The following is a 13373-nucleotide window of genomic DNA, read 5'->3' as shown; positions in this document are numbered from 1 at the left end:
CATTGATGGCTTTATTCCTTGCTATCAGTCAAGCAACCTTTTTTGTATTCCATTTCCTGATCATTAAAATGAGTATAATAAAATTTGTCCTACCTAGTTTCTAGGGTTGTTACGAAGCTCAAAGAAAATCTACATGGTACTGAAATAATCATAAAAAATATATTTTATTGGTGTATATTAAATCAACTCCAGTTAAAATTATTTTATATTTGGCGCCTTAAAATGATGAACAATATTTAATTTATCCCACAATGTTATCCTGCTATTGTTACTTCAGAATGACTAATATGTGTGATAAATTGATTACAACTAAATTGGAACCTGTCTCTGGGATGGTATTTTTAGGGTCAGTGCTCAAAACGAATTATGAATGAGAAAATGTTTGTGTATTTCTGCTGGCAGCTTGTGCCTCCTGCACTGATTCCCAGAAGGAATCATGAAACATTGATTTCATATCTATAACCACTGCTGAATAGACAGCTTATAAGGTATACACGATTGTAGACATTAGGACTGTTTGTTGGAAGGAGCAGAATATCTTCATAATAAGTATTTTGCAAAAAGTAGAAAATATTATGAAAGTCCTAACTAGTCACTACATGGGTATTTTACATCATTCTCCAATGAGTGGATCACTGGAAATGATGGAAAGTAGGGGAACTCTGGCTTCTCCACTGATTCCCAACCCCATGAATTCCTCTTTTAGAGAAGCTCATATAGAGGTCTCTGATTTAATGGATGCACACAATGCATCCTGAAGGATGGTGCCCTTTCTCTGTGGACTATTTCTTCTGAGATGGTGCCTCGCCTCTGCCTTTGGTAGGGTGGCTATTCTATGAGGCATGATGCTTTTTGACAGTATGCCCCTTTCCCTCAGTGAATTAGTCAGATGCTACTTTCTGTGGAATTCTATGCTTGTGGCTTGAACAATCTATGAATCTCTAAATAGACCTACTGGATGAAGCTCTGTGGGAAGAAAAGGCTGGCCAAAGCTCTGTAAAGTAAGGAAACCTTTATCTGGAATATGTAGAATGGGCTATCAAAATATAATGTGGATGTTTAAATAAAAAAATTACAGTAAAAGACACACGGCCGTCAATCCCCCTCATAATACACTCCTTTCTTTGAACTCACTGATTCCTTCATTCTTGACATTTTTGACTCTGTTTTGGAAGTCCTCTTTGGTGAGTGTCTTTATGAGGTATGATAAAAAACCATGGTAAATGATACTGCCAAGTGCAATCCAATGGACAAGCAGGCTCATAAAATCATTATGGTGAGTACTTATCCACCTTATGTGCTGGATCTGGTGTGGTGTGCCTTGTAGCTCTTCCCCCAAATCAAAATAACCATGAATAGTAAACATTTTGAATTGATCCAGGACATCGAGGCAGAACAACTAAAGACATCAAAGGGGACTTCCAGAACTCCTTCAGAGAGTGGAAGGAATTATGGGACAAGTGTTTTCAAAGCAATGGGGGTATCTTAAGGAGGATTAATGACAAGCTGTCTTTTACTATAAATTAAAAAAAATTATACATTCACTGGTGTGTTTTTCCATCACGCCTCCTATATTTCTTTGTAAGGAACAATTGTTGGCCCTTTCAGGATGGAAGAAGACCGATATTGTCAGCCAAGAGTGACTAGGGCTTTCTTCAAGGCTGATGCTACATTTGGGTGTCAGCACTGGTTTTTGTCATTGACATATTGGATATTTCAAGGTAGTGACATTGGTCTGATAAGTTAGTTTCCAAGCTGTTGGTCTAGAATGTAGCCTCCATTTCTGCAAGTGTGGTCACTCCTTCATGTCTATATTGTGCTATTTCTACTATAATCAATGATGAAGGTTACCTAACTTAAATTGATTGAGCTATTCTGTTTACGTGGGTATTTAGTGCCTCTTCTATGGTGGGTGCTTTCAATAATTGAAAATGCTGAGTACTACTCAGCCATTAAGAACGAGAAACTAGAGCCATTTATAGCCAAATGGATGCACCTTGAGTCCATACTCTTAAGTGAAATAAATAGGACACACATGTAAATACTGAATAGTTTCTCTGATGTGAAAAACTAAAACTGTAAATAAGGATAAAAATGTATAATTGATAATGTGAAATAGGAAGAAAAGGCCTAAAGGAGTAGGGGAAGTGGGAGGTGTAGGGGAAAGGAAAGAAGGGAAAAGAAAAAAATATGAGAAAAGGAAAAAATGGAAACAAAGTCTTTGTAAGTAGGGAAGGGTGGAAGGGGTGGAGGGAGGGCAGGGGAATGGGGAAAACATAAGAATCAAGATACATCATGTAAAGGTACAAGATACCAATGATGAATGATATCATATTGTATACCTAAAATGTACCGATAAACTTAATGAAAAAATAATTAAAAATGCTGAAATTTTTATGTGAGACTTCTTTAGGTGGTTAAATGAAGAGATTGTCAAATATTCTTAAAAAGTAGCTATAAAGCTGTATGAACTTGATTAAAACAAACAACCCTTTCAGCACTCTGGATATTGAGGAATAGAAGGCAACAGTATGAGAAGCATTTGTGCTTGAAAAACTGATGAAACTTGGGTAAGAAGTCTCAAAGTCTATATTCTGTCACAGAGTAATAGAGCTACTTGTAGCTCTGGGCAAAACTGTAAATGAATACCATTGTTTATTCCACATGAATAACAAACTGCTTCTGATCCTCTTTTATGTCTACTATAGGAAACAATGCACTTATCAACTCAATGACTGCATACTCTGTACCCGACGTCTTACCAATCTGCATTACCAGTGAAACTATGCCAGGTTCTGCTGCTAAGATTGAGGTGATCTTTTGTCATTTCCCAAGGATCTGTTTCTCTAAGGAGCATAGTGATGGATTAAACAATGATATATTAATGGCCATTCCCTCAGCATTTTAAAGTTCTCTTAGGCTAGCACTCTGAGATCAGGTTTTTATTGTTGCTGTTTATCACCTTGGCTTGAGTGGGTGAATTTTCAGAGGCAGCCTTATATGATAGCTCTTACTTCACAGGCCAGGGACCAGTGTGGGGACTGCCTCAGCTGCCAAGTATGTCATTCCCTTGGCTTAACTTTTAAACATCTTTGGAGCTCAGGAACTCTATGAGGTCTTGACACTGTTTCTCAAACTGTCCAGTCTTCTCACTGCAGAAGATGAAGGTCTCTTTGTAGGTGACCAAAAGAACCTTCTAGTTCACCACTTAGCCTTTAACTGATTGTTACTACCCTCAGTTTTTCTTAATCCTTTTGCTTGGACTCAATCTTAGTATCAGCCAACTTTGCTGTTCTTGTAGGCACTGGCACCTCTTATCTGCCTCTCCCAGTCCCACGAATGTCTGAATTTTTGCACTGGAAGTAGCATTGCCCTCTATGGGGATATTTTTCCAAATCATCATCAGCCAAATCTGCAACAATCAAGCCTCTGTTTTGTGCCAGAGACTATCAGTGCCAGATTCTGCTCAGGCTGAGGTTTTCCTTGCCAGCTGGGAGGAAGTGAATCTGTCTCCAGATTCTTTCCTTTTTTCAGGTTTCTTAGACCACTATTCTTACTGCTTATTTCAGTGTTGGTCCTCCAAAAGATAGACATGAAGATGCCAGGCTTGGTAGCACATGCCTACAGTTTGAGCCCTCTGGGAGACTGAGACAGGAGCATCTCAAGTTCCAGTCCAGCCTGGGAAGTTTAACAAATTAGAGAGACCATGTCTCAAAATGAGAAATAAGAAAGGGCTGGAGATACAGCTCAGTGTGAAGGTCTTGAGTTCAATCCTCAGTACCTCAACAACGGCAGCAACAACAACGCAAGAGGTTTCTTGAAGAAAATGTCCAGTAAGAATATATATAGGGGACAAAGTATGAGAGGAAATAGGGAGAAACCATGGGTTTATGTAGTCATGACATCTGTAAAAAGGAGAGTGTAGTAAGGAGGGGTGAATAGGAAAAGCCATGGACCAGAGTGAAATTCTGAGGCCTTACTCAGGCTACTTAGGAGTCTTAGAATTAAAACGGCCTGCCAGAGGAGTCCTGTCTGAAGCAGAAAGAGCAAGACCCAGGCCCCTTCTTTGGTTGGGGTCAGTCCTTGGTTGGGATGAGTCGGTGTGAAGCACAGTCTCGGGCTGCTGTGGGGGAGCAAAGCGGTGGCGGCTGGACACTGTCCTTCAGTCCCACTCCCTGCAGCTTGTTCTCCACAAGGAAAGCCCGTGTGGCACACTTCCCTGACCTGGGGGAAGGAATAAAGAGGAAATTTGTATGATTGACAGTTTTTACTTGACATTAGAATAATACATTTCTTTTGTAAAATTTAAGACAATTTCAAAGAATTAAAATCAGATGTACCGTGACTGGGTACATATGCTGTGGCTCTTTCTAGCTTTAGACTGTAGAAAATATAGTTCATAAGTGAGTAAATCTATTTGCTCTGAGATACAAGAAGAGAGACTATAAAAGGAACAGAAAATCTGAGAAATTTCTGATATTCTCCTACTAATAGGAAAGTCAGAAGGCACTTGAGATAAGTACAGAGAGGGGAAATTGGTTCTGGGGTGGGCTCGCTGTCCCTACTGCGCAGCTATGGAACAGAAGGGTCTCTGAGACCGCCCCACAGGTCAGTGGTGCTTACTGCTGAGTGTGGGGTCAAGAGCTCACCTTTTGGGGATGTGGCACTTAACTCTTCATATAGAGCCATCCGGGTACTGCTGTGCAATTTTTGCTCATGTTCATCTTTGACCCAAGTCCTTGATCCTGCTCCAGCCCAGGAACAAATGTATTTATTCACTGCTGGCTGCAAACTGTGTAGTGGGTTTGGCATGGACAGAAAATGCAGTGCAATGCCTGGGTGATGGATGTTACCCTGGCTAGGGTGAGTGCACCCACATCCAAAGGATAAGGTCTTGACACTACACTTGGGCACATCAGGGGCATACAGCATCTCCCTCCTTTGCCCTCCCCAGTCACTTTGCCCTGTGATTTCCTGTAGATGGCAGCTGAATCCAGAGACTTGATGTAGCTAAGGTTTCATCCTTTAGGCAAACTTGTTCTTGGTGTTTTTGGTTTCTTGAAGAAAAACCTCTGGTCTCTAGTTCTCTCTCTCATATTAGCAGTCATTGTTGCTTACTATCTGGATTAATCAATATATTAGAGGTGGCAAAATGATGGTATTTTAATTTTAGTATTTTATTTCATTTGTCAGTTAGAAAAAATTTATGAAGAGATGCTTCCCTTGATCTACTATGTAGCTACCCAGTGGCGCAAGTAGTATATAAGGAAAGAAGCACAGATGCTTAAGTGCTGTATTTTCTTTAATTTACCGATTTTCAAGATACTGATTTCTGGTCATCTCCCTAAACCCCTTTTGGCCTTTCTCTTTATCACTGAGAACACATAGGTGTGTTCTGATCCATATGACGCTCAAACCATCCCATTTTTGACCAGTGAGAACCTTTCCCATTTGGCTTGGCTTCTGAGTATTTTTGTCCTTATTCCGGAAGTTTCTGATCACTTATTTTCTATGTGGTGGGACAAGATGTTCCAGGCTTACCTGCATGTTTCTTATTTTAGTTCTAGAACCAGTTTTTCTTCAAGAAACCAAATTCTGGTTTATTTTTGTGGATGAAAAACTAGGTGTTAAAAGTGCTTCTTTATTTCGAGATAGTTCCTATTTCTAGGCATTTTAATACTAATAAATATGCAGACTTGCAAACCGAAAAAGTAAAAAATAAGAAATAAAAAAAAAATCCCCACACAAATATGTACCTTTAAATACATACATGTCTAAGTATAATATACTTTGTAAGTTTATATTGGCAGTTTGAATTTAGTTTCACTACTAGAAGACTTTTTACTTAATCTCTTCTCAAGAGCATGTAAGGTGAATGAATTATATGAATTATATCAGAAATTCCTTTTTTTTTTGTTACACAAATGACAGTCTCAGAATAACAATACTAATATGGTCTCTATAAATATGATGATAGAACACAGGTATAAGTGGTTTTTTAATAAACTGTCCTCATTCTTTGCTTCTATTTTTGTAGTTGAAATATATCTATAGAATCTGAACATGTAAACAATTGCATATTATATTCTTTTCATTTTAGTTCTAAATGTAATTATAAATATAATCCACACCATCAGTGCTTATGTTGCTATTTATCTAGTTATTTAGGTTGGTAGAATTCTTTATCTAATACATTCCCAGAAAATGCTCATGAGAACATTCCTGAATTCCTCACTGTTAATAATATTTTGTCTTATGTTGTTTATATTTGAAGGTCAGTTTTGCTGGATATAGAATCCTTGCTCTACATGTTTTGCCACTGAAATTCTCAAAAATATCATTATATTCTTTTTTGGCATGAAGCATTGCTGTTAAGTCTGGTGATAACCTAATTTCCTTTTAAGATAAGTGCTCTTTTTAAAAATACCCAAAGAATTTTTTTTTGAGTGACCAGTTACTTTGCTAGAATTGACCTTAGTAATAATACCCCTGATTTGGAATTATCAGGTACATGTGTGCTTTTTTAAAACTATGTAGTTGCCGATCTTTATTGAATAAGAGTCTTCAGTATTTGTTCTGTTCCCTTACTCTGGCTTTTTATTTCAAGTACTCCTGTGATCTATATCTTGGATTGTATTTCCAAGACAACATCTGTAATGTTTCATGTCTTCAATGTTTGTCACGTTCTTTGAAAAATTTATGAATTTTAAGAAATTTATAGTCTTGTAATCATCACAACAATAAAGATATAGAATAGTTACAACATCCCCTCGAATGTCTTGTTTCTCCTCTATGGTTGAGAATTTCTTCTACTCCATCCCTGTTAACTCCTGATTCACCTTCTGCCTTTATAGTTTTGCACTTATGAGAAAGTCATCTAGATGGTATAATACAGTGCATAGACGGTATATAGACTTTTGAGTCCCAGGTGTTCACTGGGTAAAATGCACATAAGACATACCGTATTGTTGCACTCATCTTAGTTTGTTATTTTATTGCTGAGTAATATTCCAGTATGTGAATATATCATATTTTGCTTCTTCATTCCAAACTTGAGAGACACTGAGCTGTTTCCAATTTGAGGAAATTATGAGTAACTAAACCTGATAGATTAACTTTTGTGTGAAATAAATTTGTGTAAAATAAGCTTTTTATTTCACTTGAGTAAATATATACAAGTTGACATACTTGTTGTAGAACAGAATAATTGTGTGTTGAGAAAGCTATTCAGTACTCAGAATGAGTCTGATGTGAGAAAAGAGCATTTAAGAGAGTGACCTGATGGTATTAAATTCTCGATCTAAATTTTTCTTAAGGTCTAGAAACTTCTTTAATTGTCTGTTAACTTTGTTGTCCAATTATTTCTTGAATTTCCTGAAGTAAACTAATGTCCTTTGGATAATTCCTTTTTTTCTCTTCAGGAAGTTGTAAATAAATTTCTTTCTCCTGCAACCAAAGTAAGGCTTGCATTATAGCAACCTTTTATAAGGTATTCAGAGGGAGCTAACCACTGTTCTGAACCCTTAATATGTTTTGTGAATTAGGATTATCCAGCCTTGTCCATTGGTTGCAATGAAAATTGAACTCATTGTTATGAAAAAGAGTAAGGAGGAAAAGTGAAAAATGTATAACCTTATATGGGACTGATGTGTTTACTAAAGGGTTATAAACAAGCTGTCAAGAACTACCAGTGCATTTCTCATTTTTGAGAAATACACTTTTCATTACAATGACTTTATTGTTTAATGTAAGCATTTTAATGTTGATAAATAAGGTACAAGTCTACTTGTGCAAAAGAACAAGCAACACTGCTACGAATTCACACATACATATGCAGATTACTTCTTTGGTGTATATATTAACAAATAAAATATTCATGAATGGAGGCGTTAAAAAGAAAGATTTAACACTATGATGGCTAAAGTACTTTGCTATTTCCATTAGTCTAACAATATTGAGCATTGTGGTTCCCTTGGGAACAGAGTTTTAAAACATAAATGAGATAAAAGGCCCCTAAATATAGCCATGACCTTTATTGAATAATTAAGATATTTTGATATCTCTTCCATTTTTGGATGACTGTTTCTTAAATCTTAATAAGGAAATCTATCAGAGGTACTGTATGGGCAGTCCAAATGATATGTGCTTCTGGAGTTCAGAAGAGGGAAATTGCTGGGCAGAAGGGCCTGGGAAAGGCTTCATGGAGAAGGCAATATTGGACCTAGATCTTGGAAACTATTGGTGTTCAGAGATCACCGAATGTCTCTGTGACGTTCTTCCTCACTAAGACATAGTATCCAGCACCCACCACTTAAAGGAGGAAAGGTTTATTTTGACTTACAGTTTCAAAACTTCTAGCCCATGATCAGCATGCTCCAAGGCAGAAACAGCATGGTGGAAGGGCTTGGGTAGAGGAACGCTGCACATCCCACGGCGCTATGGAGCAGAGAGAGAGGGAGGAGCCTGGGACAAGAATACACCTTTCCAGGTCACTCCCCCAATGACTCACCTCCAACCAAGCCCCACCTCCTAACAGCACATTCAACTATGAACTCATTAGTGAATGAATCGCTCTTGAGTATAACAGCCCCGTGATCCACTTACCTTGCACACACATGAGAAGTTTGGTGGGGGGCATTTTAGATCTAAACGGTGACACTAACAGTAATAGGAATAACTGTTAAATTAAATTATGTGTGTGATGTACTAAGCTAAGGTAGAGATAAAAGACTCACTATGAAAAAGTTAATGAATTTCGATTTCATAGTAGTTTGAAATCAACAAATCCACATGCCTGGATTGTTGACTGTTACTAAAAAAAATCATTCTTTGATACTTCCTTCTGCCATTTTGATAGAAGGCAATTTCTAAAATAATTCTCTTTATCTATTCATTATGGAATATTTTATTGTGTTTTGCCAAGATTCTATATATTATCTTTATTTGTAGTTGACTGGCATAAGTTCCAGCAAGAGAATTGTTTAAAAATTTTAATGATCTCTTGTAGGACATAATAGGTCATTAAAAATGAACATTATTTACACGCTAGAGATCAAAGAATCAATGTGGTCAGTCCGTAAAATATGCTTTTAGACTTAAAAATGACTCAAATGATTTTTAGAGTAATAAACCAATCCCAAATGCAATAAGAGAATACTTTAAAACAGGAAAACTAATCATGGCATTTAGATGCAGTAGAAAAAATAATATATAGCCTATTTGTAACTGATTACGACAGGACCTCTGACATTTCTGTGTACTAAGGGGCTTGTTCATTCCTAAGTAGAGAAGTGTGTCTGATTATTTATGAAACATTTAAGAAATTATGGTCCATACTTGTTGTAAATTTTGAATTAATCTCTTAAGAACTTGAATTGCATGTAGCATTATCAGCCTGAAATTCTGACCCACAAAGATAAGAGACTCTTTAGAAACTTGTGACTAGAATTTTTTTTAAATGATTACAATTTGTTGACAGACTTGCAATATCCTCTCCAATGCCTTAATAAAGAAGAAACTAACAACCTTTTGTGGCAGCGTTTGTTTAGTGTTATATATGTTAAGTATCCGTCGAATGAAATTGATTCACTATTTGAAATTGTATTTGGTAATGCAGTAGAGCACATGCTTTGAAAGGATTGTTAGCATGTCATCATTGGTTCATACTCTCAGTCTTCAAATACATCAGTGAGACATGAGGTGGCCTAGGACTTGGGCAGGTTAGCCTTATCCATTTTACATATATCACACAATATAAATTTCAATTTCTATGTATACCATTTCAAAAAAAGTTTGGAAACCCGAAAGCAACATTTATTGGGCAACAATTACATAAGGTATATTGACCCATGGACAAAAAGTGGTTTAAAAAGACACATTTTATGCTTTTAAAATTACTTAAAGTCTAATGTAAGAGAGATATGTAATGAATAAAAAGTACCAAGTTCAGATTTATAATTTCTGTTTAAATAAATGTATCAAGTATTCTAAGGCCCAGTTTCCTCTCTGATGAAAAACAGTGTTGCCAGATCAAGGAAAGTGCCAGGTTAAATATCTTCCAGCTTTATAAACGCTGTCAACTTCAGGCCTTTTTGTCTGCTTCCCTGGAGTGACACTTCTGCAACTCCCTGATACTGGTCTGTATCTCCTATCTGCTGGTTTCACACTAGAATAATGTGCCAAATGTCTTCTCAGTGTGGGCAGAGTGGTTCTCTAGGAAATTCATGCTGTGTTGACTGTTCCCTTGTCCTCGTGTATTTCCTCTTTAGGGATGCCGCATCTTAATTTTCACCTAACCAGTGTCTAATTGAGCAAGTCTGTTTGGATCCTCTCCATATCCAAGAAGGATGGCAAAATAAGCATGAATCGTGAGATATTTCTGTATCTAAACCTGCCTTGCTGAATTTTATATATAATAGTGCTTCCTGTGGGCAAGCATTATGTTGCTATGCTGCCTCTTTCCAGAAATATAGGTAAGGAACGGTGCTTTTATGATTTCATATTGTCAATAAATTTGGCGGTTTCTGTGGACTCCACTTCTCTGGGTATGGCTCCCTCAGTGGAAGAGGGCAGGAATCAGGAGCAGTGGTTGCATGTAGCGTCTTTCTCCCTGCCTTCTCCCAGCTATTTCTTTCACTTTATGCATGCACATCCACATTTCTGAACAAGTGGACTTACATAAGCTGATTTCTTACTTTCAGTCACTATGGTTTATAATGGAAGCTGGTATTTTCCAAAATGCTGCTACAGAAATGCTCTGTGAGAAGTATATTTTCATGCTTTTGCCAGAAATGCCACTTTTAACTTACTTTTACTAATTACAAAGAACTCTGTTCAATTTCATTAGAAAAAATAAATGTTGGTCTAGATGCAGTGAACTGAGTTCCTGATCTGCTTGTAAACCCTGATCAGCACGTTTAAAAATCAGTGCTAAACCCCTTTACTCTCAGCCGTGCCCTCCTTACTTCTGATAAACAATTCAGATTTTAGGAACTGAGTAGTCATCTTCCCCTCTCTCTAAGCTGGGTCTTATGAATGGAAAACACTTTGACCTTCAGTACAATATGCTATGTGCTTAAAATATATTAAAAATCCAATTTAAATTTTTTTATTCTGTACCCCACTCTTCACCTTCCGTAATGAATATCTCTGTGTATATGAGCAGAGAACAGTAAGAAAAATGAGACAAAGAATCTACAGATTTTTATCCTGCTACATATAAATCAGAACGCAGCAGTGCAGAATTTTAAAATGCCACAGCAACTTAGAGGAATTAATTTTCCCAACTGAGCAGTTTACAGAGGACACTAACACTCAAAGGGGTTATCTGACTTGTCCAAGGCCACAGAGTTTGTTAGAGCCAAAACTCAACCTGTTCGCTCTTGGATGTCATGTCACCATTCATTCCATGTAACATTGTCTAGCCTCTTCTTAAAAATAGAAGATTGGTCAAATCAAATTACATATAAGGTACTGAAATGGGATTGGGCTGATTCACACAATGTACTTAAGGATTGTCAGCTCTTTCCTTTTTCCTCTCTAAAGTCTGAGGTTAAAGTATTCATCGTGACAGATGCAATTCCTAAGTTTCCATATTTGCTCTCTCCCCCCACCCTCCCTCTTATAGGCATACTTTGGTAGAAGAATGCTGCTATAGTTTAGTGAAGTCACAGTTAGGCCTTGCTTTTTTTTTTTTTTTTTGATACTGGAGATCGAACTGGGGATCTTGCACTTGTGAGGCAGGCGGCGGCACCACTGAGCTAAATCCCTGGCTCAGGCCTTGCTTTTAAGAAGTCTGATACTTAATGTGCTTTAAAACAAACATTTTAGAATTAAACAGATTTCACTTTGCTCTTCTGCTAAACTACTCAATGATAAGGGGCTGTTTTAACTCTTCTTATTGAGTACAACTTATATATGAGCAATAGTAAGATAATTATAACACTTGTGCAAAATAAATTATGTAAAATGTGGTATTAATAATTAGTGTCCATGAATATTGGAGAATATTGTGCTTTAAATGTTTTATACATAATATATAAAATCACATCCTCAGTATACTACTGTGAAAACAATTGTGTACAAAATATTAGTAAAAGTTGACCAAGATACAATTATGATTGACTGAGAGATAGATTTATGGTGGTCACATATTTTCTTCTTACTTTCTGAATCTTAATTTTATTCAAGTATCATGCATTATATATAATCAGAAAAATAAAATAATTTAAGTGAAGGATATAAAATGTGTAATAATGAGTTAAAATATTTAAAGCAGGAAAATATCTCAGGTTTCAAGTGTTTTAAGATTTTTAGTTTGTGTTTGAGTACAGTGTTTAAAGGAGCTTTGTGAGTGGGGATATTAGAAGGTTTTTGACTGGAGTAGCTGTGATGTAACATCTGTGAATCACAGCTACTGCTAGTAACACAAAATATGACAAAAGCTATGAATAGGAAGAATATCAGTCTTTAAACAATAGGTGGAGTTATTATTTAGCATTTGAGTAGGGGGGCATATTTACTTATTTCCTGCTGCTATTTATAATTTAGGACTATTGTTATTAGAGACAGAATAGAGGAACAAGTTGAAAAGCAAAAAATAAGTGAATAGCTTTTCTACCTCCTCTCTGAGGAAGTTACCTGCAATCAATCCTGCTAGAATGGGCAGCAGATACAAATGGATCTGCTTTCTTTAATTCACTGGCTGCACCCATGGTCCACACTGCACTAGCTGAAGCAATCTTCCTTGAAAAATATTGATTTCCCATGGAATTGTCACTTGAAATGATGGATCTACAGTTGGGTTGGGACCTAGAGGAAGCCAATGGCTGTGTTTGCATTGCAGGCATGAATCTTGATAGGCTTTGTCCTCCACACAAAGGACAAAAGGAAAGGAAAGAAATTGTTAGAGTTAGAAGAAAGATTAAAGAAAATATTTTAATAATCTTCCAATTTAACAATCTAATTTCTAATACTTAGAACAAAGTTCTTTATAAGTCCATCATATCACTGTTCTTGAATTTTGGTTTTATTGTTCCTAAAGAAAATGTAGTCAGACCAGTGGTTATGTTATTGTCAATAGTAATGCTGAGTTTCTTATTTTATTTTATTTTATTTTATTTGCTAGAGTGTTCATTTGTAGTATTTTCTATTTTGTAGCCCAGGTCTGAAGGCTGATCTTTAGGTCAGAATGATTAGCAGTCAATTCTTTGTAGATTAGATTTCTAAGAGCCCTGCAGTCTTGTATTTAAGAAGGGCCTCATTTCTGGTTCTTTCCTTCCATCCTAAATTATTGTATTGGACCTTACTCCCTTATTCCTATCCTCTCTTCTGTTTTCTTCTTCTATATAACATGAATTTCATCTAACAAGAAT

General features: G+C 36.6%; 1 protein-coding gene across 3 annotated transcripts in view; it reads left to right on the top strand.

The window, feature by feature from the left end:
- The window catches only part of LOC110348520 (uncharacterized), a 303860-nt gene that overhangs the window by 59206 nt on the left and 231281 nt on the right, over positions 1 to 13373 (top strand). Inside the window, exon 5 of one of the 3 annotated variants that reach the window (XM_087180889.1) lies at positions 2709 to 7078. The exons of the other annotated variants lie outside the window; for them this stretch is intronic. The gene's annotated coding sequence lies outside the window, so the exon portion shown is untranslated. Of the gene's footprint in view, positions 1 to 2708; positions 7079 to 13373 lie in introns of those variants that run through there. 3 annotated transcript variants of the gene reach the window in all.

The sequence above is a fragment of the Heterocephalus glaber genome, unplaced genomic scaffold (assembly GCF_053883595.1).
Source record: "Heterocephalus glaber isolate CG9 unplaced genomic scaffold, H.glaber_assembly_v1.0 deba00001465, whole genome shotgun sequence".
NCBI classification, from domain to species: Eukaryota; Metazoa; Chordata; class Mammalia; order Rodentia; family Bathyergidae; genus Heterocephalus; species Heterocephalus glaber.
Note: the sequence above shows the minus strand (reverse complement) of the source record. Positions and strands in the feature narration are given on the sequence as shown.